General features: G+C 34.8%; 1 non-coding gene and 2 pseudogenes across 1 annotated transcript; all 3 read left to right on the top strand.

The window, feature by feature from the left end:
- The first annotated feature begins 4,223 nt into the window (after positions 1-4,223).
- LOC148545647 (small nucleolar RNA R71) lies at positions 4,224-4,331 on the top strand. The gene has a single exon (XR_015901232.1). It is a non-coding gene; the product is annotated as a small nucleolar RNA R71 (small nucleolar RNA).
- Positions 4,332-8,580: 4,249 nt separating this feature from the next.
- Positions 8,581-12,542, top strand: LOC148545648 (uncharacterized; annotated as a pseudogene).
- Positions 12,543-23,262: 10,720 nt separating this feature from the next.
- LOC148545649 (uncharacterized) lies at positions 23,263-24,269 on the top strand (annotated as a pseudogene).
- The last annotated feature ends 500 nt before the right edge of the window (positions 24,270-24,769 follow it).

Consider the following 24,769-nt stretch of genomic DNA (forward strand, 5'->3'; position numbering starts at 1 on the left):
AAAGTCCAGAAATGTGAATTTAACATAAAAACTAATGAAAACATCCCTAAAAGTAACTAGATTCTACTAAAAACATACTAAAAACAATGCCAAAAAGCGTATAAATTTTCCGCTCATCACAACACCAAACTTAAATTGTTGCTTGTCTCCAAGCAACTGAAAATCAAATAGAATAAAAAGAAGAGAATATACTATAAATTCCAAACTATCAATGAAACATAGCTCTAATTAAATGAGCGGGACTTGTAGCTTTTTGCCTCTTGAATAGTTTTGGCATCTCACTTTATCCATTGAAGTTCAGAATGATTGGCATCTATAGGAACTCAGAGTTCAGATAGTGTTATTGATTCTCCTAGTTCAGTATGATGATTCTTGAACACAGCTATTTTATGAGTCTTGGTCGTGGCCCTAAACACTTTGTTTTCCAGTATTACCACCGGATACATAAATGCCACAGACACATAATTGGGTGAACCTTTTCAGATTGTGACTCAGCTTTGCTAAAGTCCCCAATTAGAGGTGTCCAGGGTTCTTAAGCACACTCTTCTTTTGCTTTGGACCTTGACTTTAACCGCTCAGTCTCAAGTTTTCACTTGACACCTTCACGCCACAAGCACATGGTTAGGGACAGCTTGGTTTAGCCGCTTAGGCCAGGATTTCATTCCTTTAGGCCCTCCTATCCACTGATGCTCAAAGCCTTGGGATCCTTTTTATTTACCCTTGCCTTTTGGTTTTAAGGGTTATTGGCTTTTTGCTCTTGCCTCTTGGTTTTAAGAGCTTTTGGCTTTTTCTACTTGCTTTTTCTCTCTTTTTTTTTCTATTTTTTTGCTATTTTTTTTCTGCAAGCTTTGTTCTTTGCTGCTTTTTCTTGCTTCAAGAATCATTTTTATGATTTTTCAGATTGTCAAATAACATGTCTCCTTATCATCATTCTTTCAAGAGCCAACATATTTAACATTCTTAAACAACAACTTCAAAAGACATATGCACTGTTCAAGCATTCATTCAGAAAACAAGAAGCATTGTCACCACATCAATATAATTAAACTAAGTTCAAGGATAAATTCGAAACTCATGTACTTCTTGTTCTTTTGAATTAAAATAGTTTTCATTTAAGAGAGGTGATGGATTCATAGGACATTCATAACTTTAAGACAAAGTTACTAAATACTAATGATCATGTAATGAAGACACAAACATGGATAAGCACTTAACATAGAGAAAACGAAAAATAGAGAATGTAAGAACAAGGAATGAGTCCACCTTAGTGATGGTGGCGTTTCCTTCTTGAGGAACCAATGATGTCCTTGAGCTCTTCTATGTCTCTTCCTTGTCTTTGTTGCTCCTCCCTCATTGCTTTTTGATCTTCTCTTATTTCATGAAGGATGATGGAGTGCTCTTGATGTTGCACCCTTAATTGTCCCATGTTGGAACTTAATTCTCCTAGGGAGGTGTTGATTTGCTCCCAATAGTTTTGTGGAGGAAAATGCATCCTTTGAGGTATCTCAGGGGTTTCTTGATGATGAGCTTCTTCATGTGCCTGTTGAGATCCATGAATGTGCTCTCTTGTTTGCTCCATTCTTTTCTTAGTGATGGGCTTGTGAGATAAATCTTTCCATCTCCCATGGCTCAGAGGTGGAAGCAATTGTCTTCCCTTTCCTCTTTCTTGAGGTTTTTCTGGCCTTAGGTGCCATTAATGGTTATGGAAAAACAAAAAAGCTATGCTTTTACCACACCAAACTTAGAATGTTGCTCGCCCTCGAGCAAAAGAAGAAAGAATAGAAGAAGAAGAAGAAGAAGAAGATATGGAGGAGATGGAGGGATGTGTGTATTCGGCCATATGGGTGGGATTGGGTGGGAAAGAGATGTTGAATTTTGAAGGTAGGTGGGTGTATGGATGTGAGTCGTAAATGGAAAACAGAAGGGATGGCCATGAATGGAGAGAGTGAGTGGAGGTAGGTGGGGATCCTGTGGGGTCCACAGATCCTGAGTTGATCCTGTGGGGTCCACAGATCCTGAGGTGTTCAAGGATTTACAACCTTGCACCAAATTAGGCATGCAAAATGCCCTTGCACACAACTCTGGGCATTCAGCGCCAGATTGGTGCTTGTTCTGGGCGTTGAACGCCCATTTGTTGCCCATTTCTGGCGTTGAACGCCAGAACCATGCTTGTTCTGGGCCTTCAGCGCCAGCTCTTCTCCAGGGTGCAATTCTTGCGTTCAAACGCCCAGATGCTGCCCATTTTGGGCGTTCAGCGCCAGAACCATGCTCTGTTCTGGCGTTGAACGCCAGCCAGATGCTTCTTACTAGCGTTTAAACGCCAGTAAGGTCTTCCTCCAGGGTGTGATTTTTCTTCTACTGTTTTTGATTCTGTTTTCAATTTTTATATTTATTTTGTGACTCCACATGATCATGAACCTAATAAAACATGAAAGAACAAGAAAAATAAAATTAGATAAATAAAAATTGGGTTGCCTCCCAACAAGCGCTTCTTTAATGTCAATAGCTTGACAGTGGGCTCTCATGGAGCCTCACAGATGTTCAGAGCATTGTTGAGACTTCCCAACACCAAACTTAGAGTTTGGATATGGGAGTTCAATACCAAACTTAGAGTTTGGTTGTGGCCTCCCAACACCAAACTTAGAGTTTGACTGTGGGGGCTCTGGTTGACTCTGTTTTGAGAGAAGCTTACTGTGCCTCTTTTTCATGTTTACAGAAGGGTAACCTTGAGTTGCAAACACAAGGGAGTCCTCATTCAATTGAAGGACTAATTCACCTCTGTCAACATCAATCACAGATCTTGCTGTGGCTAGGAAAGGTCTTCCAAGGATGATGGATTCATCCTCATCCTTCCCAGTATCAAGGATTAAGAAATCAGCAGGGATGTAAAGGCCTTCAACCTTTACTAACACGTCCTCTACTTGTCCATAAGCCTGTTTTCTTGAATTGTCTGCCATCTCTAATGAGATTTTAGCAGCTTGCACCCCAAAGATTCCCAGTTTCTCTATTTCAGAGAGGGGCATGAGGTTTATCCCTGAACCAAGGTCACACAGAGCCTTTTCAAAGATCATGTTGCCTATGGTACAAGGTATTACGAACTTCCCAGGATCCTGTTTCTTCTGAGGCAATGTCAGTTGATCCAGATCACTTAGTTCATTGGTGAACAAGGGAGGTTCATCTTCCCAAGTCTCAATACCAAATAATTTGGCATTCAGCTTCATGATTGCACCAAGATACTTGGTAACTTACTCTTCATTAACATCCTCATTCTCTTCAGAAGAGGAATACTCATCAGAGCTCATGAAGGGCATAAGGAGGTTTAATGGAATCTCTATGGTCTCTAGATGAGTCTCAGATTCCTTTGGTTCCTTAGAGGGAAACTCCTTATTGATCACTGGACATCCCAGGAGGTCTTCCTCACTGGGATTCACATCCTCAACCTCCCTTACAGGTTCGGCCATGGTGGTTATGTCAATAGCCTTGCACTCTCCTTTTGGATTTTCTACTGTATTGCTTGGGAGAGTACTAGGAAGGATTTTAGTGATCCTTTTACTCAGCTGGCCCACTTTTGCTTCCAAATTTCTAATGGATGATCTTGTTTCATTCATGAAACTCACAGTGGCCTTAGATAGATCAGAGACTAAATTTGCTAAGCTAGATGGATTCTGCTCAGAATTCTCTGTCTGTTACTGGGTAGATGATGGAAAAGGTTTACTATTGTTAAACCTATTTCTTCCACCATTATTAAAGCCTTGTTGAGGCTTTTATTGATCCTTCTATGAGAAATTTGGATGATTTCTCCATGATGGATTATAGGTGTTTCCATAAGGTTCACCCATATAATTTACCTCTGCTATTGCAGGGTTCTCAGGATCATAGGCCTCTTCTTCAGAAGGCGCCTCTTGAGTACTGTTGGATGCAGCTTGCATTTCATTCAGACTCTGAGAAATCATATTGACTTGCTGAGTCAATATTTTATTCTGAGCCAATATGGCATTTAGAGTATCAATTTTAAGAACTCCCTTCTTCATAGGCGTCCCATTACTCACAAGATTCCTCTCAGAAGTGTACATGAACTGGTTATTAGCAACCATGTCAATGAGTTCTTGAGCTTCTGCAGGCATTTTCTTTAGGTGAATGGATCCACCTGCAGAAGTATCCAATGACATTTTAGCCAATTCAGATAGACCATCATAGAATATATCCAAGATAGTCCATTCTGAAAGCATGTCAGAAAGACACGTTTTGGTCAGTTCTTTGTATCTCTCCCAAGCTTCATAGAGGAATTCACCTTCTTTCTGTCTGAAGGTTTGAACATCCACTCTAAGCTTACTCAGCTTTTGAGGAGGAAATAACTTGGCTAAGAAAGCCTTGACCAGCTTATCCCAAGAGTTCAGGCTATCCTTAGGTTGAGAGTCCAACCATACTCTAGCTCTGTCTCTTACAGCAAAAGGGAAAAACATGAGCCTGTAGACTTCAGGATCTACTCCATTAGTCTTAACAGTATCACAGATCTGCAAGAATTCAGTTAAGAACTGAAAGGGATCTTCAGATGGAAGTCCATGAAACTTGCAGTTCTGCTGCATCAGAGAAACTAGCTGAGGTTTCAGCTCAAAATTTTTTGCTCCAATAGTAGGGATGGAGATGCTTCTTCCATGTAAATTGGAATTAGGTGCAGTAAAGTCACCAAGCATCCTCCTTGCATTATTATTATTATTTTTGGCTGCCATCTCCTCTTCTTGTTCGAAAATTTCTGAAAGGTGCTTGCTGGATTGTTGTAATTTAGCTTCTCTTAGTTTCCTCTTCAGAGTCCTTTCAGGTTCTGGATCTGCTTCAACAAGAATGTTCTTGTCCTTGCTCCTGCTCATATGAAAAAGAGGGACAGAAAAATAATAATAATAGGGGTCCTTTTTACCACAGTATAGAGGTCCCTGTGTGAGTAGAAGAAAAGAAGAAGAGAAAATCTGAACTCAGAGAGAGAGAGGGTTCAGATTTTTGGGGAGTGAGGAAGAGATGTTAGTAGATGAATAAATAAAATAGAAGGAGATAAGAGAGAAGGAGAATTTTCGAAAATTATTTTTGAAAAAGAGTTAGTGATTTTCGAAAATAGTTTTTGAAAAAAAGTTAGTAATTTTCGAGAATTAAAATCAAAAATTAAAATAATTAGTTAATTAAAAAGAAATTTTGTAAAAGAGGGAAGATATTTTCGAAAATTAGAGAGAGAGGGAGTTAGTTAGGTAGTTTTGAAAAAGATAAGAAACAAACAAAAAGTTAGTTAGTTAGTTGAAACAAATTTGAAAATCAATTTTGAAAAGATAAGAAGATAAGAAGTTAGAAAAGATATTTTAAAATCAAATTTTGAAAAAGATAAGATAAAGAGATATTTTTGAAAAGATATGATTGAAATTAGTTTTGAAAAAGATTTGATTTTTAAAATCACAATTAATGACTTGATTCACAAGAAATCACAAGATATGATTCTAGAACTCAAAGTTTGAATCTTTCTTAACAAGCAAGTAACAAACTTGAAATTTTTTGAATCAAAACATTAATTGATGATGTTATTTTCGAAAATAGATAAGAAAAATGAAAAAGGTTTGATTTTTGAAAAGGATTTTGAAAAAGATAAGATTTTTAAATTGAAAATTTGATTTGACTCATAAAAACAACTAGATTTTAAAAATTTTTGAAAAAGTCAAATCTAATTTTTGAAATTTTAAGAGAGAAAAAGGGGAAGATATTTTTTTTTATTTTTTTTGAATTTTTATGATGAGAGAGAAAAACATGAAAATGATGCAATGCATGAAAATTTTTAGATCAAAACAATGAATGCATGCAAGAATGCTATGAATGCCAAGATAAACACCAAGAACACTTTGAATGTCAAGATGAACATCAAGAACTTATTTTTGAAAAATTTTTAATGCAAAAAAAACATGCAAGACACCAAACTTAAAAATTTTTCATGTATAGACACTATGAATGCAAGAATGCATATGAAAAACAAGAAAAGACACAAAACATGAAAACATCAAGATCAAACAAGAAGACTTATCAAGAACAAATTGAAGATCATGAAGAACACTATGAATGCATGAATTTCTCGAAAAATGCAAGATGAATATGCAATTGACACCAAACTTTCAACTTGACTCAAGACTCAAACAATAATCATGAAATATTTTTTTGATTTTTATGATTTTTTATTTTTTTTGGATTTTTTTGAAAATTATTTGTGAAAAAGAAAAAGAAGGATTCCAAAATTTTTAATATGAATTCCAGGAATCTTGCACTCTTATTCTAAAGCTCCAATCTGAGGGTTAGGCATGGCTTGATAGCCAGCCAAGCTTTAGTATGTAACTCAGACATGCCACAGCTGACATACCAATTAACCTGCCTCTATGTTGATGGTTGGAAGCCCCTATCCAAAATAATTAGACATGGCTTTACAGCCAGCCAGGCTTCAACATGCTTCATGAAACTCTAGAATTCATTCTTAAAAATTCTGAAGAAAAATATATTTTTGAAAAGATTTATTTATTTATTTATTTTTCGAAAAGAGATGAGAAATTTTTGAAAGGTTTTTGAAAAATTTTTGAAAATAAAACAAAAAGAAAATTACCTAATCTGAGCAACAAGATGAACCGTCAGTTGTCCAAACTCGAACAATCCCCGGCAATGGCGCCAAAAACTTGGTGCACGAAATTGTGATCTCAGGCAACGGCGCCAGAAACTCTGTACACACGTCTTAATAAATCGTTTTTCATTCACAACTTCGATACAACTAACCAGCAAGTGCACTGGGTCGTCCAAGTAATAAACCTTATGTGAGTAAGGGTCGATCCCACGGAGATTGTTGGTATGAAGCAAGCTATGGTCACCTTGTAAATCTCAGTCAGGCAGATATCAAAAGGTTATGGAGTTTTCGAAAATAAATAATAAATAGATAGAAAATAAGGATAGAAACACTTATGTATATCATTGGTGAGAATTTCAAATAAGTGTATAGAGATACTTTCGTTCCTCTGAACCTCTGCTTTCCTACTGTCTTCATCCAATCAGTCTTACTCCTTTCCATGGCTGGCTTTATGTAAGGACATCACCGTTGTCAATGGCTACTTTTTATCCTCTCTGGAAAATGGTCCGATGCGCTGTCACTGCATGGCTAATCGTCTGGAGGCGTCACCTTTGTCAATGGCTGCATCCCATCCTCTTGTGAAAATGGTCCAAATGCTCTGTCACAGTACGGCTAATCATCTGAGGTTCTCGATCATACTGGAATAGGATTCACCCTCCTTTTGCGTCTGTCACTACGCCCAGCACTCGCGAGTTTGAAGTTCGTCACAGTCATTCAATCCCAGAGTCCTACTCGGAATACCACAGACAAGGTTTAGACTTTCCGGACTCTCATGAATGCCGCCATCAATCTAGCTTATACCACGAAGATTCTGATTAAGAGATCCAAGAGATACTCATTCAATCTAAGGTAGAACGGAAGTGGTTATCAGGCACGCGTTCATAGGGAATGATGATGATTGTCACGTTCATCACATTCAGGCTGAAGTTCGAATGAATATCTTAGAAGCGGAATATGTTGAATTGAATAGAAAAACAGTAGTACTTTGCATTAATCTTTGAGGAACAGCAGAGCTCCACACCTTAATCTATGGAGTACAGAAACTCTACCGTATGAAAATACATAAGTGATAATGGTCCAGGCATGGCCGAATGGCCAGCCCCCATGAAAGTCTAAGATAGCATAAAACTGATCAAAGATTTCTAATACAATAGTAAAAAGTCCTATTTATAATAAACTAGTTACTAGGGTTTACAGAAGTAAGTAATTGATGCATAAATCCACTTCCAGGGCCCACTTGGTGTGTGCTTGGGCTGAGCTTGAATGTTACACGTGTAGAGGTCAATCTTGGAGTTGAACGCCAGTTTGTAACGTATTTCTGGCGTTCAACTCTGGCTTGTGACGTGTTTCTGGCGTTTAACTCCAGACAGCAGCGTAGAACTGGTGTTCAACGCCCTTTTATGTCATCTAAACTCGGCCAAAGTATGGACTATTATATATTGCTGAAAAGCTCTGGATGTCTACTTTCCAACGCAATTAGAAGTGCGCCATTTTGAGGTCCGTAGCTCCAAAGAATCCACTTTGAGTGCAGGGAGGTCAGAATCCAACAGCATCAGCAGTCCTTCTTCAACCTCTGAATCTGATTTTTGCTCAAGTCCCTCAATTTCAGCCAGAAAATACCTGAAATCACAGAAAAACACACAAACTCATAGTAAAGTCCAGAAATGTGAATTTAACATAAAAACTAATGAAAACATCCCTAAAAGTAACTATATTCTACTAAAAACATACTAAAAACAATGCCAAAAAGCGTATAAATTATCCGCTCATCAATTACAGAGAAGGAAAAGCTTACCCCTTTTACTCATGATTTATCACTGCTTTACCCAACACATTCGAAAGAAGGAAAGTGAGTTTGGATTCCAAACAACACTACATGCAAGTTAAGGAGAACGGTTGAGTTCCACCTCCAACAATCAAAGCCATTAAACCACATTAGATCAATGATCTGCATGACATTGGAAAATGAAAAGGTTAAAATCATTATTTTAATAATATTAATTTCTTCTTTCTCTGCTTAAATACTTATTCTTCCAGCAATTTATTGTTTCTTTTAAATTCAACTTTGATAAAGTATGTTGAACTGGGGGCTCCATAACCATCACACTCACCGATTTATAACTCATCAAAAGCTCAACCTGCTTTATTAAAACGTCACCAGGCCAAGGTTGGGGGCTATGATATGATATAGCTGTTATAACCCAATTTAAAGGCTATAAATCGGTTTCCAATGTTATAACTCGACTCAAAGCGCTATAATTCATCCTGACGTTATAACTCAGATTCGCATATCAAAACAAATATCATAACGTCCTGATACAGTATTACTACTCTTCAATAAAAAATAATTGCCAAAGCGTAACTGCTAATACCTCCTCACATATATAAAAGGTAAGCTGCATTATCTGAGTATACTCATACGAATATATATTGAACTACTTAAGCATTAGAGTACCTTTTGCAGGTACACTCCCCCTTTGTTCTCTCCACCCCAAGATATATTCCCTGGACAAAAAAGCTCGGACATTCAAGCCACAAGTTCGGAGTTAAGATTAAAAAGCTCGGAGTCGACGGCTGGAAAAACGAGCTATATCCAATTATCTCGTACAAAAACAGTATCCATATAGTATTTTTTTGCATTTAAAAAATCTTATATATATATATATATATATATATATATATATATATATATAATTTCAACCTTAACTCTAAAAGCATATTTTTTTCCAAAATTTAGTATAAAAGGATATTTTGATAATTTTAAAATACCTAAAAGGGTATTTTAGTTTCAAAATTTTAATTTCTATTACTATTAAAAAAACTTTAATTTTTAAAAGTATTTCAGCGTTTTTAAAATAAAATAAAATTATCTATTTTATATACAATTAAAAACTTTAATTTTAAGAAGGTAGGTTGTAGTCTTTTTAAAATAAATCCTAAAAGGGTACTGAATCATTTTAAAATGAACTAAAAAGATATTTTAGCCTTTTTAAGAATCAAACTCATTTTACTTTTTAATATAATTAGACACTATCAGTTAATCTTATAAAGATATTTTAGTTTTTAAAATTAACTCAAAAATATTGTTTTGTTCTTTTAAAAATGACCTATAGGAATATTTTAGTTATTTTAAATATTTAAATTTTAATTTTTAATACAATTAAACAACCTTAATTCAAACGGAATATTTAGTTTAATCTTTCAAAAATTTACTATATGATTATTTTATTCTTTTTAATATGAAATTAAAATTTCTATATTTTTAGTGCAATCAAATGAATGTAATTAATTTTATAAGGGTATTTTAGTTATTTTTTAAAATAATTCTAAAAAGATACTTTAATATTTTAAAATTAACTAAGAAAAAGATATTCTAGTCATTATAATATTAAATTCAAATTATTAATTTCTTATACAACGAAATAATTTTTGTTAATCTTAAAAGAGCATTCCAGTCTTTTTAAATTAATATTTTAGTCTTTTAAAATTTAACAATAAAAGTATTTCAGTCTTTAAAAATAACTGCAAAACTGTTTAGTCTTTTAAAATAAACAGCATAAGTATTTTAGTCTTTTTAAAAATATTTTATATATTTAAAATTGACCTTAAATGGTTTGTTTTGTTCTATTAAATTTTAACTATACGGATATTTCAGTTTTCTAAATATTCAAATTTATAATTGTAAATACAATTAAACAACCTTAAATTTAAAAGGTAGGTTAGTATTTTAAAATTAACTATAAGAGTAATTTAATCTCTTTAGTATAAAATTAAAATTATTTTTTTGATACAATGAAACAACCTTTATTAATTATATAAAAAATATTTTGATAATCATTTTGTAGTTGAATTATTTTCCCTTAAGAAGTTAATAATGAAGATAAATATGCAAGTATATATTTCATGGTTGCATGAATATAACATAATCGTGTGCGGAAGAATAAAAGTAAGATTTTCTTGTTGTGATAGGAATGGAGCGTGGATGTCCATTTCCTATATGAGACTTACATTCTCAAGAGAGAATGAAATTAATGAAGATGAAAAATATTCTTTCTATATGCTTATAAATAGGAGGTTAACCTTCGTTGATGTTACACACAAGCAATAAAGCAAAAATATTTCTCTCTCTCTCCTTACATTATAATATAAGTTCTTTCTCTGTAGTCTTAAGTTACAATAATAATATTAGTAAATATATTAATCATTCTTATTATATTGAGATAGTAATTATAGTGAATATTAATACTATAGTCTTCTTTATTTATTTATTCTACAACACGTTATCAGCAGGAGACTCTGATCAAATTTTTAGGAAGACTCAGGTAACAAATTTTCATTATGTCGAAACTCTCTCATCTTGAATTCAATGCTCTTGATATATCTGGAAACAATTATTTATCATGGATACTAGATGCTGAAATTCATCTTGATTCAATGGATCTTGGAGATACCATTAAGACTAAAAATAATGCATCCCAGAAGGATAAAGCCAACGCCATGATTTTTCTTCGTCGTCATCTTGACGAAGGATTGAAAAATGAATATCTCACATTAAAAGATCCTGCAGATCTTTGGAAAGACCTTGAAGAAAGGTACAATCATAAAAAAACGGTAATACTTCCTCAAGCCCGATATGAATGTACGCACTTGCATCTACAAGATTTTAAATCCATAAATGAATATAATTCTGTAATGTTTCGAATCACCTCACGAATGAAATTATGTAGGGAAAAGATAACCGATCATTGTAAGACCCAGAACTTTTGAAAAGTCTTATTATGATCAAGTCTCAAAATCATATGGTTATTTATAGCCTTAATTTTAGAAATTATTTTATTAAAGATAATTAAGGCAAGTTTTGATTTATTGGATTTGAGATAAGCTATGATTATTATCCAATTTTATAATTATTGGATTATTTTCTATATTTGAATTATAAAGTTGATAGTTATAAAATAATAAGTATTTTATATGATTTGGATTGGATAAGTAATATTTTAAATATTAATACTGCTATTTTGGAAAATGAAGAAATTAAGTATATTATTTCTTATTATTTGATTTGGGCATTTTATTGAAAATAATTGTAGAGTTGATGAACAAATAGTATTTTATATATTATTATTATTGGATTAGAATTTATTTCTAATTATTATATTATCTCTATTTTTAAGTGAAATTACTAAAATGCCCCTAACCCTAATTTTTGAAAATGAAACCCTAACCCAATAACCCGTACCCGACCTGGTTTCCTCCTCACCCAACCTAGCAGCAGCAACGCAATTTTGCTTTCCCTTTTCCTCAAACCAAAACTACCCAGCAGCAGCTGCAAGATGAAGGAATGAAGAAACGCAACACACACACCCCCACAAAGCACGGTTGGCCGAAGGAGGAGAAGACAAGGGGAGGGAGGAGAACCGCACCAGCGCGTCGGGCTTCACCACCGCCGTCGCACTGTGCCATTGTGCTCCACGCTGTGCCGTTGCTGCTGCACACCGAGGGAAGAGAGATCCAGAACGGAGCTGCAATCAGAGGGGAAGAGACTGACGGGAAGGCCTCGCGAGGAGGGTTCACGCCGTGCCGCCGCCAGTGCTGGGATCTGACGCCGCCTGTCACTGTCGCGAGCTTCCTTGCCGTTGCACAGAAGCGGCTTTTGCCGGTGCCGTTGGAGGCGCGAACGGAAGAAGAACGCCGTTGAGAGGGGAACCGCGAGCTGCGAGCCACAGATTGAGAAGAAGCTCGACCCTCGTTGCCGCTGGAGGAGTTCCGTGCACCGCCGCCTCACACCGCTGCCACCATCTGAGCTCGCTGCTGTTGATGATGGCAAGCCCTAACCGCCGCCGGCAAAAAGGGATTCATGCCACCGCAGGTGTCGCTGCCGGAGAAAGGAGCTGCATCTCTGTGACTCCGGCCGCCGGGAGTGGTTCCGTGACTTCTGGGACCGCCGCCGAAGCCTCTGGCTGTTTCTGCCGTCACCGGAGAATCCTGCCGGTAAGGTTTTAAGTATTGGGTTTTGTTTCTCCTGAGTTTTCGGAAACACTACAATCACTGCATATTGATTTCAGTCGCCGGAGTCTGATCACCGTTGCCGCCTAGGATGGCTCCTGGGGCTGCCGCCGAACCGGTTCGGAGACCACCGTTGTTTCGGTTCAGCCGTTCCTTCGGTTCGGTAAGCGTTTCGATCTGAAAGCCCTCCAGTTACTGCTCTATTATACGTTGAGGAGTTGTAGCATTTGTTGTTATGAGAGTTAATCTCGGTTATTATATATTGTGATTAGAGTCGTTGTGGTTGCTGAGAAAATGGTTTGGAGCTGAGGTTTTGGTAGCCGGGATTTTGATTGTTGATTTCGGGTCGATGCGGAAAGGACTCGGTGACGCGTTTGAGTTATGGAATTTGTGTTTTGAGGTAGGGGCGCTTTCCGAAAACTACAGTTTATTATTGGAATTATTACATATGGATACTGATGTGAGATATGGTGTAATTAGTGATTGTATCTGCCTTATGTATTATTTGATTGACTTGAACGATTATGGATGTTGGCTTGGCTGAATTGTTGTGTGGCTTGTGAAATGTAATGTTTGAAGTTGATTCTTTAAATATTTGAAATGAGTTTAATCCGTTGAGGATTGGTTTGAATTGAGTCAATTATTTGATGATGTGAAAGATAGAATGCTCTTGAAATCCAGCCGGGGTTGCTTTAATTGCTCTGGTTTTGATAAATGATTTATTGCGGAACCGATTCTTTAAAGCTTTATAAATGAGTTAAATCGGTTGATATTGAGTTGATTTTTGAAATGGTTTCCTTGAGGTATGCCATTGAGGCCTGTCGGATTTAGCTTGCTTTTGAATTGATTTCTGGTTTTGAGCTGTTGAAAAGGAATGAGAAAACGGTTTAGTTGGGACCCGAACCGGGTGGCAAAAGTCCAAGTTTTAGGGGAGGTGCTGCCGGAATTTCTATAAAATCCGAGTCTTTATTGAAATGTTGTCTGGAAAATGATGAGTTAAAGACTTCTGCTATTTTATTTGAATTATCAAGAAAAGGATGATTCATGCTTTCGAAATGAGTTAGTAAAGAGGAAATTGTGATTTAGTCTTGCTTCTTAAGAAAGGCATTGTATCTCTTTCAAGAGAAAGTTATTTAGATGAAACTTGTGTTTTAAAGCTGTTTGAATGCGAAAAGGGTTTATGCCTTTGAATTTGACTTGGGGGTTTCAATTAAAGAAGTTTCAATGACTTTGAAAGAACCTGAATGTCTATTGACAAGTTTTATTTTGAAATGTTTTGAGAAAGGTTTTAAGTACTCTTTGAACTCTGAACTTTTGCAAGACTAAAACAATTTTGAACAGTTGAAACGCTTTAGAATTTATCATGGGGGTTGAAGCTGGTTTTGCCTAAGTAAAGGAAACGGCTTTGAAAGAAGTAAATGATTACGTGACTCGGTTTGGCTTAGATCCTATTTTATTACTCAAATCGGAAAGCCAAGGTTTTAATGATCTTAAATGAATTCGGCGAAATGAGTTATGCTATTCTCCCCTAAAGACTTGGGACTCTGTCGAGAAACTTTGTTATAAAATCCCATTGTGGGATGGGTGATTTTGAATGTTCCCAAAATGAATCTTTAACTTTCCATGGTTTTGGAAGTTTTGCAAAGAGAATGCCGAGAGTGGCTTTGTTTTAAAAAGGGAACTCACTTTGAGTAAATTTGGCTTATGAGCCTGAGATGATTTGAGAAATGAGATCTTTAAAGCCAAGGCTAAAAAGAGTTGAAATTTGATTTCAAAGTGAAATGGCTTGAGAAAAGTGATTTATGGCTTAAATGCCGGTTTTATGAATTTGATAATGTTGAATGGTGGAAGTGTTGTTTTGTTGTGAGCCGGAATGGCCGTGTATGCTATTGAACTATGGCTGATTGCCGAATGAGTTGTGAGCCGTATGGCTGATTATGAATTATGAACTTAAGCCGAAGGGTTGTATTTATTGATAAATTGGCTGGTTCTGGATTGAACCGTGAGCCGGATGGCTGAGATGGATGGTGATCCATGGTTAAGTACAAATGCATGTATGCAATCGAATGAATTGTGAATTTAAGCCGGATGGCTGAGATGAATGTTGTATGCGAGTATGCTTGTGTTTTCTCTCTGGTTGTAAGGGTGACAGGGCACCGATACCCTCTAATGGCGACAGGGCGCAGATACCCTCTAATGGCGACAGGGCGCAGATACCCTCTAATGGCGACAGGGCGCAGATACCCTCTAATGATAATAAAGCGCAACAGAGAGACTGTGTCCGGGTTAGCTACCGGACACGTCGGGTTGGCTTGGTAACCGACATATGATATCATCAGCCACTAAGGACAGGCATGCATCATATGCACTTGTGTGACATTGGTTGGGTGTGCATATTATACTTGGTTTGCCTATGTGATTAATTGCTAACTGTTCTACTTGAAATAACTGTTTGTTTGTACTTGAACTTTCTATCTGTGTTTGCATATGGGACTCTGTTGGATTGTGGTGATTGGTTGTTGGTTGGATTGTTTGGGCCTAGGGCCGTGGTTGGAATGAGGTGAACCGATGGTTGATTTCACTTTTGTGTTTCTGGTTTGGAATAAAATTATGAAAGGCTATTTTGGTTCCGCATAGATAAACTGTTTTGAAAGGCTTTCGAGTTTTTGAGAATTGAACCGTTCTTCTTTCCGAAAAGATTTCCGACTTTACTTTCATTGTAAACCGTTGTTTTTGAAAGGAGGCATAAGACGGTTATGAATCACTGGTGCGGTTATCTTCAAGTATCCTATTACAGTAATTCTCAAAAACCCTCTACTGAGAACCCTTTCGAGGATGATGTTCTCACCCCCCTACATTTTTCCCCTTTCAGGATATGGGCGCAGAAGTTACGAAGAGCTTATTTAATTTTTGTTGTGATGCTCTGTATTGTTTTAGTTATGGTTTACTGCACCCTCGCCTTTATCTTGATATAATCTGTAAGAGGGATAGGAATTTTATTGTATTATGTTTGTAATATCATTTATATATATTTATGTATATATATATGGATGTACTCTTTATGAGTTTTGTAAGTTGTATGGTATTTATGGATGTATGATATCGGATAAAAGTATTTTTGGATCGGTATTGCGTTTTAAAGTTTTAAACAGACTCATATTTTAGTATTAAATAATATAAAAGTCGTCGTAATGTCCGAACTATCAGAGTCGCGCAGCCGGAAGTGTGAGCTTTGGTAGTTAGGGTGTTACAATCATGGTATGTTGGAGAAAACTTTCTCAACCTTCCATGCCTCGAATGTGCTCCTGTAGCAGCAGTATCGAGAAAAAGGGTTTAAAAAATATTCTGAGTTAATTTCTTGCCTTCTTGTTGCTAAACACAACAATGAGTTACTATTGAAAAATCATGAAGCGTGCCCAGCTGGCGCCGCCCGATTTCCTGAAGTAAATGCGGCAAATTACCCCAGAAGAGGTAAATGGCAAGGTTTTAATAACAAGAAAAATTATGGAAGGAAAAGGAATTATATTTAAAAGAGAGGATCTCACCAGAAGTGGGATAAAGAAAGAAATATCGGACAGAATAAATCAACAGAGGATAAGTGTTTCCATTGTGGTGGAAAGGGCCATTGGTCACGTACCTATCGTACCCCAAGGCACCTAGTCGATCTTTACCAGGCATCTTTAAAAAAGGATGACAAGGGAAAAGAATCAAATTTCGTTTCAAATGATGCTGAAAATTTCACCACTCATTATGATGTATCTGATTTCTTTGAGGATCCCGAAGGAAATATTGGTCATTTGATCAATGATGGAATAGTTTAATGTGTGAGATTGTTAAGTGTTCATGTAAATAAATAATGTAAAGAACTTATTGTTAAATTTTATTTTCTATGTATTTAAGTTTCAAATATGATGTATATAAATAATGAAATATTAATGTTTATGAATTTTGAAATCATTAAAAGTGTCATGTTTTAAAATAAAATTTTAGTATATGACATTATTTTTATGTACAATGTTTCTTGGAAAAATGATTCCGATCAAGAATTCAATTTAATTGTACATACTACTCATTTTATTATTATTATTTGTCTTTGAAGAAAATGGCAAGGATATATAATGAAGATGTATGCCTTGCGGATAGTGCAAGTTCGCACACCATTCTCAAAAGTGATATATATTTTACCCATCTTGTGCCAAAAGAAGAATATGTTAATACTATTATTGGTTCAGGCAATGTGATAGAGGGCTCCGGAAGAGCTATAATTTTGTTTCCTGGAGGAACAAAATTCATAATAAATAATGCACTATTGTCTACCAAGTCCCGAAGAAACTTGTTGAGTTTTAAAGATATTCGCCGAAATGGATATCATATTGAGATTATGAATGAGGAAAATCATGAGTATTAATGTATCACAACTCATGATTCAAATAAAAATGTTATATTAGAAAAGTTACTCTCACTTTTATCTGGGTTGTATTATACCAAGATTAGTGCAATTGAATCACATGCCACTGTAAACCAGAAGTTTACTAGCCCAAATGAATTCATAACTTGGCACGACCGATTGGGTCATCCGGGAACAACCATGATGAGGAGAATTTATTGAAAACTCCCATGGACATTCACTAAAGAACCAGAAGATTCTTAAGACTAGTGAATTTTGTTGTGCTGCATATTCTCAGGGAAAGATAATTTTAAGGCCATCACCAGTAAAGATTGGATTTGAGTCCCCTGAATTCCTAGAAAGGATTCAAGGTGATATATGTGGACCTATTCATCCACCATGTGGATCTTTTAGATATTTTATGGTCCTGATAGACGCATCTTCGAGATGGTCACATGTGTGCTTATTGTCTTCTCGCAACCTGGTGTTTGCGAGATTACTGGCTCAAATTATTCGATTAAAAGCACACTTTCCAAAAAATCCAATCAAAGCAATTCGTCTTGATAATGCTGATGAATTTACTTCCCAAGCTTTTGATGCTTATTGTATGGCTAATGGAATAAGTGTTGAACATCCAGTAGCTTATGTTCACACACAAAATAGGTTAGCAGAATCACTTATTAAATGCCTCCAATTAATTGCTAGACCCTTGCTTATGAGAACAAATCTCCCAACTTCGATTTGGGGGCATGCTATTTTACATGCTGCAGCACTTATTCGTTTGAGGCCAACGAGTTACCATCAATTCTCTCCTATGCAATTAGCTTTTGGCCAGCAGCCAAATGTTTCCCATTTAAGAATATTTGGGTGTGCGATATATGTTCCCATTGCACCACCTAATCGCACCAAAATGGGACTCCAAAGAAAATTGGGGATATATGTTGGATATGATTCTCCCTCTATAGTGAGGTATCTTGAGATACAAATTAGAGATGTATTTAAAGCCCGGTTTGCAGATTGTCATTTTGATGAATCAAAATTTCCAACATTAGGGGGAGAGAATAAGTTTCCTAAAAAGGAACTTAATTGGAATGCATCATCCTTGATGCATTTAGATCCTCGATCAAGGCAATGTGAACTAGAAGTTCAGAATATTATACATTTGCAAAGAATAGCAAATGAATTGCCTGATGCATTTTCCGATACAAAGAGGATAACCAAATCTTATATACCAGCAAAAAATACCCCAATTCGAATTGATGTCCCAGTTGGACAAATTGCCACCGAAGCAAATACACGCCAAAAGCGTGGCAGGCTTGTCGGTTCCAAATACAAAAATCCTCGAAAGAGAAAAGAGGTAAATACAATTCCTGTTGAAAAAGACATAGTAGAGACACATGTAGTTGTCCAAAATTCTGATATAGTTTTAACTCCAGAAGATGTTCAGGTACCTAAAAATTGTGAAAATGACGAGATCTCGATAAATTATGTCTTTACAGGAGAGAAATGGGACCAAAATAAGACAATTGTCAATGAAATATTTGCATATAATGTGGCGTTAAATATCATGTATGAAAGTAAGGATCTTGAGCCAAGATCAGTCGAAGAATGTCGACAAAGGAATGATTGGCCAAAATGGAAACAAGCCATGAAGGCTGAATTAGACTCACTTGCAAAACGTGAAGTCTTTAGACCTGTAGTTCATACACCAGAAGATGTAAAACCTGTTGGATACAGGTGGGTATTTGTGAGAAAACAAAATGAGAAAAATGAAGTTGTGCGCTACAAAGCCTGACTTGTGGCACAAGATTTTTCACAAAAACCTGGTATAGATTATGAAGAAACATATTTCCTTGTAGTGGATGCAATAACATTGCGTTATTTAGTCAGTTTATCTGCATATCATAAACTGCATATGCATTTAATGGATGTGGTAACATCCTATTTATACGGCTCATTAGATCGGGATATCTATATGAAAGTCCCTGAAGGACTAAAGATATCTAAACCATCCAATGAATATTCACAAGGGTTATACTCAGTTAAATTGCAAAGATCTTTATACGGTCTAAAGCAATCTGGACGAATGTGGTATAATCCTCTTACTGAGTATCTGGCCAAAAATGGATTCAAGAATGATGATATATACCCATGTGTTTTCATAAAGAAAACTACATCTGGATTCATTATAATTGCTATGTACATTGATGATTTAAATATCATTGGGACTCCTGAAGAGATTCCAACAATTATAAAAACTCTAAAAGATGAGTTTGAGATGAAAGATCTTGGAAAGACTAAATTTTGTCTCGGCCTGCAGATCAAGCATACAAAAGATAGGATCTTTATTCATCAAACAACATACATAGAAAAGATCTTAAAGAGATTTTATATGGATAAGTCACATCCATTAAGTACCCCAATGATTATAAGATCTTTAGATGTGGAAAAGGATGAATTCTGTCCTAAAGAAGAGAATGAAGATATCCTTGGTCCTGAAGTATCATATCTTAGTGCCATTGGAGCGCTAATGTATCTTGCTAATAATACGCGACCTGACATATCATTCGCAGTGAATTTACTAGCAAGATATAGTTCCTCTCCAACCAGAAGACATTGGAGTGGAATCAAACAAATTTTTCGATATCTTCATGGAACGGTTGATATGGGATTGTTTTATCCCTATGGATCCAAGTCACAACTAGTTGGCTATGCAGATGCCGGATACTTGTCTGATCCACATAAAGGGAGATCTCAAACAGGATACCTGTTCACATATGGTGGTATAGCTATATCATGGAGGTCCACAAAACAGACGATAGCAGCAACCTCCTCTAATCATGCTGAAATACTGGCGATTCATGAAGCTAGTCGCGAGTGTTTTTGGCTGAGGAGTCTGATTCAATATATTCTGTCATCATGTGGACTGATTGATCATAAGATAGCTCCAACTGTCCTGTTTGAAGATAATACAGCATGCATTGCTCAACTTAAAGGCGGATACATCAAAGGCGATAGAACAAAGCATATTTCTCCCAAATTCTTTTTCACTCATGATCTTCAAAATCAGGGGACAATTGATGTCCAACAGATCCGCTCAAGTGACAAATCTGGCAGATTTGTTCACAAAGTCACTCCCAAAATCCTCCTTTGAAAGATTGGTACATGAGATTGGAATGCGTCGATTTCGAGACATTAAATGATGTCGACAAAAGGGGGAGACTGAACTCTTTTTTCTTTGGTCAGGTTTTTCCCATTGGGTTTTTCTTGACAAGGTTTTTAATGAGGCAGTCCTCTTCACAAAGGATATTGTACTCTTTTTCCTTCACTAAGGTTTTTTCCCATTGGGTTTTTCTTTAGTAAGGTTTTAATGAGGCAATAATCCTAAATAGTCATTCAAGGGGAAGTGTTGTGATAGGAATGAGACGTGGATGCCCATTTCCTATATGAGACTTACATTCTCAAGAGAGAATGAAATTAATGAAGGTAGAAAATATTCTTTCTATATGCTTATAAATAGGAGGTTAACCTCCGTTGATGTTACACACAAGCAATAAAACAAAAATATTTCTCTCTTTCTCTCTCCTTACATTATAATATAAGTTCTTTTTCTGTAGTCTTAAGTTACAATAATAATATTAGCAAATATATTAATCATTCTTATTATATTGAGATAGTAATTATAGTGAATATTAATACTATAGTCTTCTTTATTTATTTATTCTACAACATTTCTCATCCTTTTGTTATATCATTTTTTTGGATTCACTATTAGATGATCGTGGATTTTCGCATATTTGTGGCTTGCATTTTCTTATCTTACAAATTCTCCTTTCACACCATGTGTAGTCAAGACACCAAAAAAACGAAAACCATCTATCATCTGCTTTTTTTTTTTTTACTGGCATGTATCATCTGCTTGCCTTGCAAACAAAATACTGTAGGTCCAAATCCACAAATAATGACAACAAGGCCTGGAGTTCAATTACGGGACCGCAACAAGGACTTTTTTATGAAATAAAAAACTCATGTAACAAAAAAAAAAATTAAAGAAAACTTTAATTTTAAAAAAATTAATCTATCTTTTTTTTTTCCAGCGTGAGGGCAAATTTGTCCAATCACTAGGTAAACTTCAACAAATTTAACTAAGTTCTCCAAGGACTTGGACAAGCTTGCCTGAGACTAACTTCATGCAATTATTGATTATAAGCATTTAAAGTCGAACATAATCATATAATATATTTTAGGGTAAAGTATATTTTTTGTCTCTAAAATTTAATAAAAGTTTTAAAAATACCCTTAAGTTTTATTTTATCTCAAAAGTTTTCGATTTGTATCAAATATACCCCTGACGGCTAATTCAAAAAATTTAAGATCAATTTAACAACAATTTCATAAGAACAACCCTCAACACAAGCAAATTAAGCATAATTTTTATGCATTATTGTTATATTGGTCTTAAATTTTTTGAAGATTTAGCCGTCAATGATATATTTGTTACAAATCAAAAACTTTTGGGACAAAACTGAAACAAAATAAAACTTAGGAGTATTTTTAAAACTTTTGTTAAATTTCAGGAACAAAAAGTATACTTTACCTATATTTTATTAACAGATTAGAGCTTAAAGTTTAAAGAAAAGCAAAAAAAAAAATAACTGAGTTCTTGAAAATAAAATGAGTAAATTAAACTATAAAGAGATAAGAAAAGAGATAAAAAAAAGTAAATTAAAGAATGCATGACATCCAAAAAGTAAACTCTAACTATAATGAGTCATTTTATTTGTGCAAGAGTTTATTTTTCAGAACTCATGTTGTATTTTTTAATTGATTAGACTATTGCACCTCTCCCTAATTGTTAAAATAAAGACTTGAGAAGAATGCAAATCAATATTATCATAAAAAACGAGTTTTACTGTGGCCACTGAGTCTACCTCCACAACCACATGATTATACCAATGTTCTGAAAATTGGATCGATCATTAAACCGTTTTAGTTATTAGTTTGTTAGTTTACTGGTTCAACCGTGGTTTAACTGAAAAAAACTGTTTTATAATAAAATAATAAATATAAATAGATGACACACTAAAACATAATTATAGTGTAATATAAATTTTAAAATATCATCCAAATTTAAAATACTACATTATTCAATATTTTATAATCTTATCAAAGTATAAATTCAAAAGTTAAATAATAAGAAATATATCAAAAATGACCAATTTATTTATTCTCTAACAAAAAATTGATCATAATGAACAAATAAAAATTCATACTTCAATAAAAATAATGTGACAAACTTTTAACATATATTTATTATAATTATAATCATGTGACTAAAATATTTTGACATATATTTATTATAGATTACTTATCATTATAATCATGACTAAATATATCCTTTAACATATATTTATTTTAAATTATAATTTATTTATATAAATATTTTAAATATAAGTATCATATATGATAAAAATAAAAAATAAATAAATAAAATAGATAAAAAATAAATCTTAATAAAACAAAAAAAAAACAATTTATTGGTGAGCAAATATATTCACAAAGTACAAAATTTGAAAATCATGTTCTGGTGTGTAAGTGTGTTAAGAGATTTTATGGCTTTGGCCCTTTCTCTTGGAGTCATTGGTAAAAAAAAAAAATTCAAATCCTACTACCGTAGCAATACTCTTTTTTCTTTTTCATTCATTTATTTATTGAGTTAAATTCCAAAGTAGTCTTTGAGATTCACAAAATACACCAATTTAATCTCTAACTTTTCAATTATACTATTTATATCCTCGAGATTGAAAAAAATGTACCTATTTGGTCCCTTTCCATTTTTCCATCTAAATTGCTTCCCGACGGCAGTGATGTGGCAATAGATTGCCACGCTGAAGTGTCTAACGGTTACATGACGTAGCAATTGAAAGTGTTTAATCCAATGTGATCCCTGAGCCCCTTTTTAACCCTAACTGCAGAAGTAGCGCACCACTCTTTCTTCTTCTTCTTCCCTGTTCATTTTTTTCCCTGTTTGTTTTCACTCACTGCATGGGTACAAAAACCATTTGATTTGACCTTGTTTCTCTTCTAGTTCATCACCAATTTTCAGTTACCTACTAAAAACAAAATTCAATTTTCAAGTCCTCGTAAATTCTGAGCCATCTGTGTATTCTTACTTCCTTGAAAAAGGTAACATTTTTTCTTCTTTTTTGTTGTTTCAATCCCAAATTCTTTAATGGAACAAGTTGTTGAGGAAAGACAGAACAGCAGAACTCACATGAGCGATTTTCTAAGAGATCTGCTAAAAAGGTTCATGTCCGTGAACCATCATCACCATCATGAGCTACAACAACAACAACATCGCCATGGTGATGGAGATGCAGAACAAGAGATTGAGCTGAGCCTTAGTCTTTCAATGAACGGTCGTTTTGGGTGGACCTAACAGCGAAAAAGATCAAGAGAACAACATCAATACCCGAATTCTCATTCTCAAAACCCCTCATCAGAGATGAAGATAATAACAACAGTAATAATAATAATCAAGATATTGGGGGTTACTCTAATAACATGCCAATGCCTTGCACAACGAATCTGATAAGAACATGTTTCCTTCTAATGGAGACAGAGGAAGAGTGGAGGAAGAGGAAGGAGTTGCAGACACTAAGGAGGTTGGAAGTAAGAAGAAAGAACTCTAAGAAGCAGCAGAGGAACATGAAGGCCATGAGGAAAAGAGTAACCGTTCTTCTTCTTCTTTCTCTAAAGATATTGCTGCTTTTGTTGATGGAAACAATAGCAATCTGGTGGAGGCTGCTTTAAATGAATTTAGTAGTTTGGGGAGAACGGTGTCGTTGAGTACTAGTGTGGCAATCCATTACCACATCACTGCCGTCGGGAAGAAGTTTGGACGGAAAAACGGAAAGGGACCAAATAGGTGCATTTTTTTCAATTTGGAGAATATAAATAGTGCAATTGAAAGTTGAGTGTATTCCCCACCTTGGATTTAACTGTCTTTTTCATTTGCGACCAAATTCTTTTGCTGGATCTGCATTGCTGTGCCACACCGCTACGCCATCGCTACACTGCACTGTACGTCTCTGCGTTGTCTCCAGATCTAGATCTGGATCCGCTGTCTCCGTCGTTGGTGCGTGTTCATCATCGTCTCTCTACCGCTGCACAGCTGGGTTTGTGTGCACGTCTCGGGTTTTGACTTTTCAGCGTTTTTGCATTTTTTCCAAGCGATAATCAATAACGTATATTGCATCATAACGCACACACGAGGATGTAATTTGTTTATATGTATGTGTTTTATAACAAAAGAACAATTAATTTAATATTCCAAGTATGTCTGAAATAAATACAATAATTTTATGTGTATTAGATGTGCCATATTTTTATAAATTATTAAAATTTATTAAATATAACTCAAAAGTAACGATAAAAATAAGAGTATTAATAGACTGAATAAATATAGAATACACTAGACATTATTAGTATATAAATAAATAAGTATCTTTTAATATACAATATTTTAAATAACAAACATAATATTTTTTTAAATAATAAATATAAAACATATAAATATAAAATATAAATCTTTGTTACTTATAAAATTAATTATCATGTAATAAAACTTTTATAATATTAAAAAATAATATTAAAATAACATTTTAAACTACAAGATAAAAATATGAAATAAATAAATTTTATTCTATATTATTTGAAAAATAAGTAAATTGTTATAT

This window comes from Arachis ipaensis, chromosome B9, assembly GCF_059453495.1.
Source record: "Arachis ipaensis isolate K30076 ecotype BB chromosome B9, ASM5945349v1, whole genome shotgun sequence".
In the NCBI taxonomy this organism is placed as follows: Eukaryota; Viridiplantae; Streptophyta; class Magnoliopsida; order Fabales; family Fabaceae; genus Arachis; species Arachis ipaensis.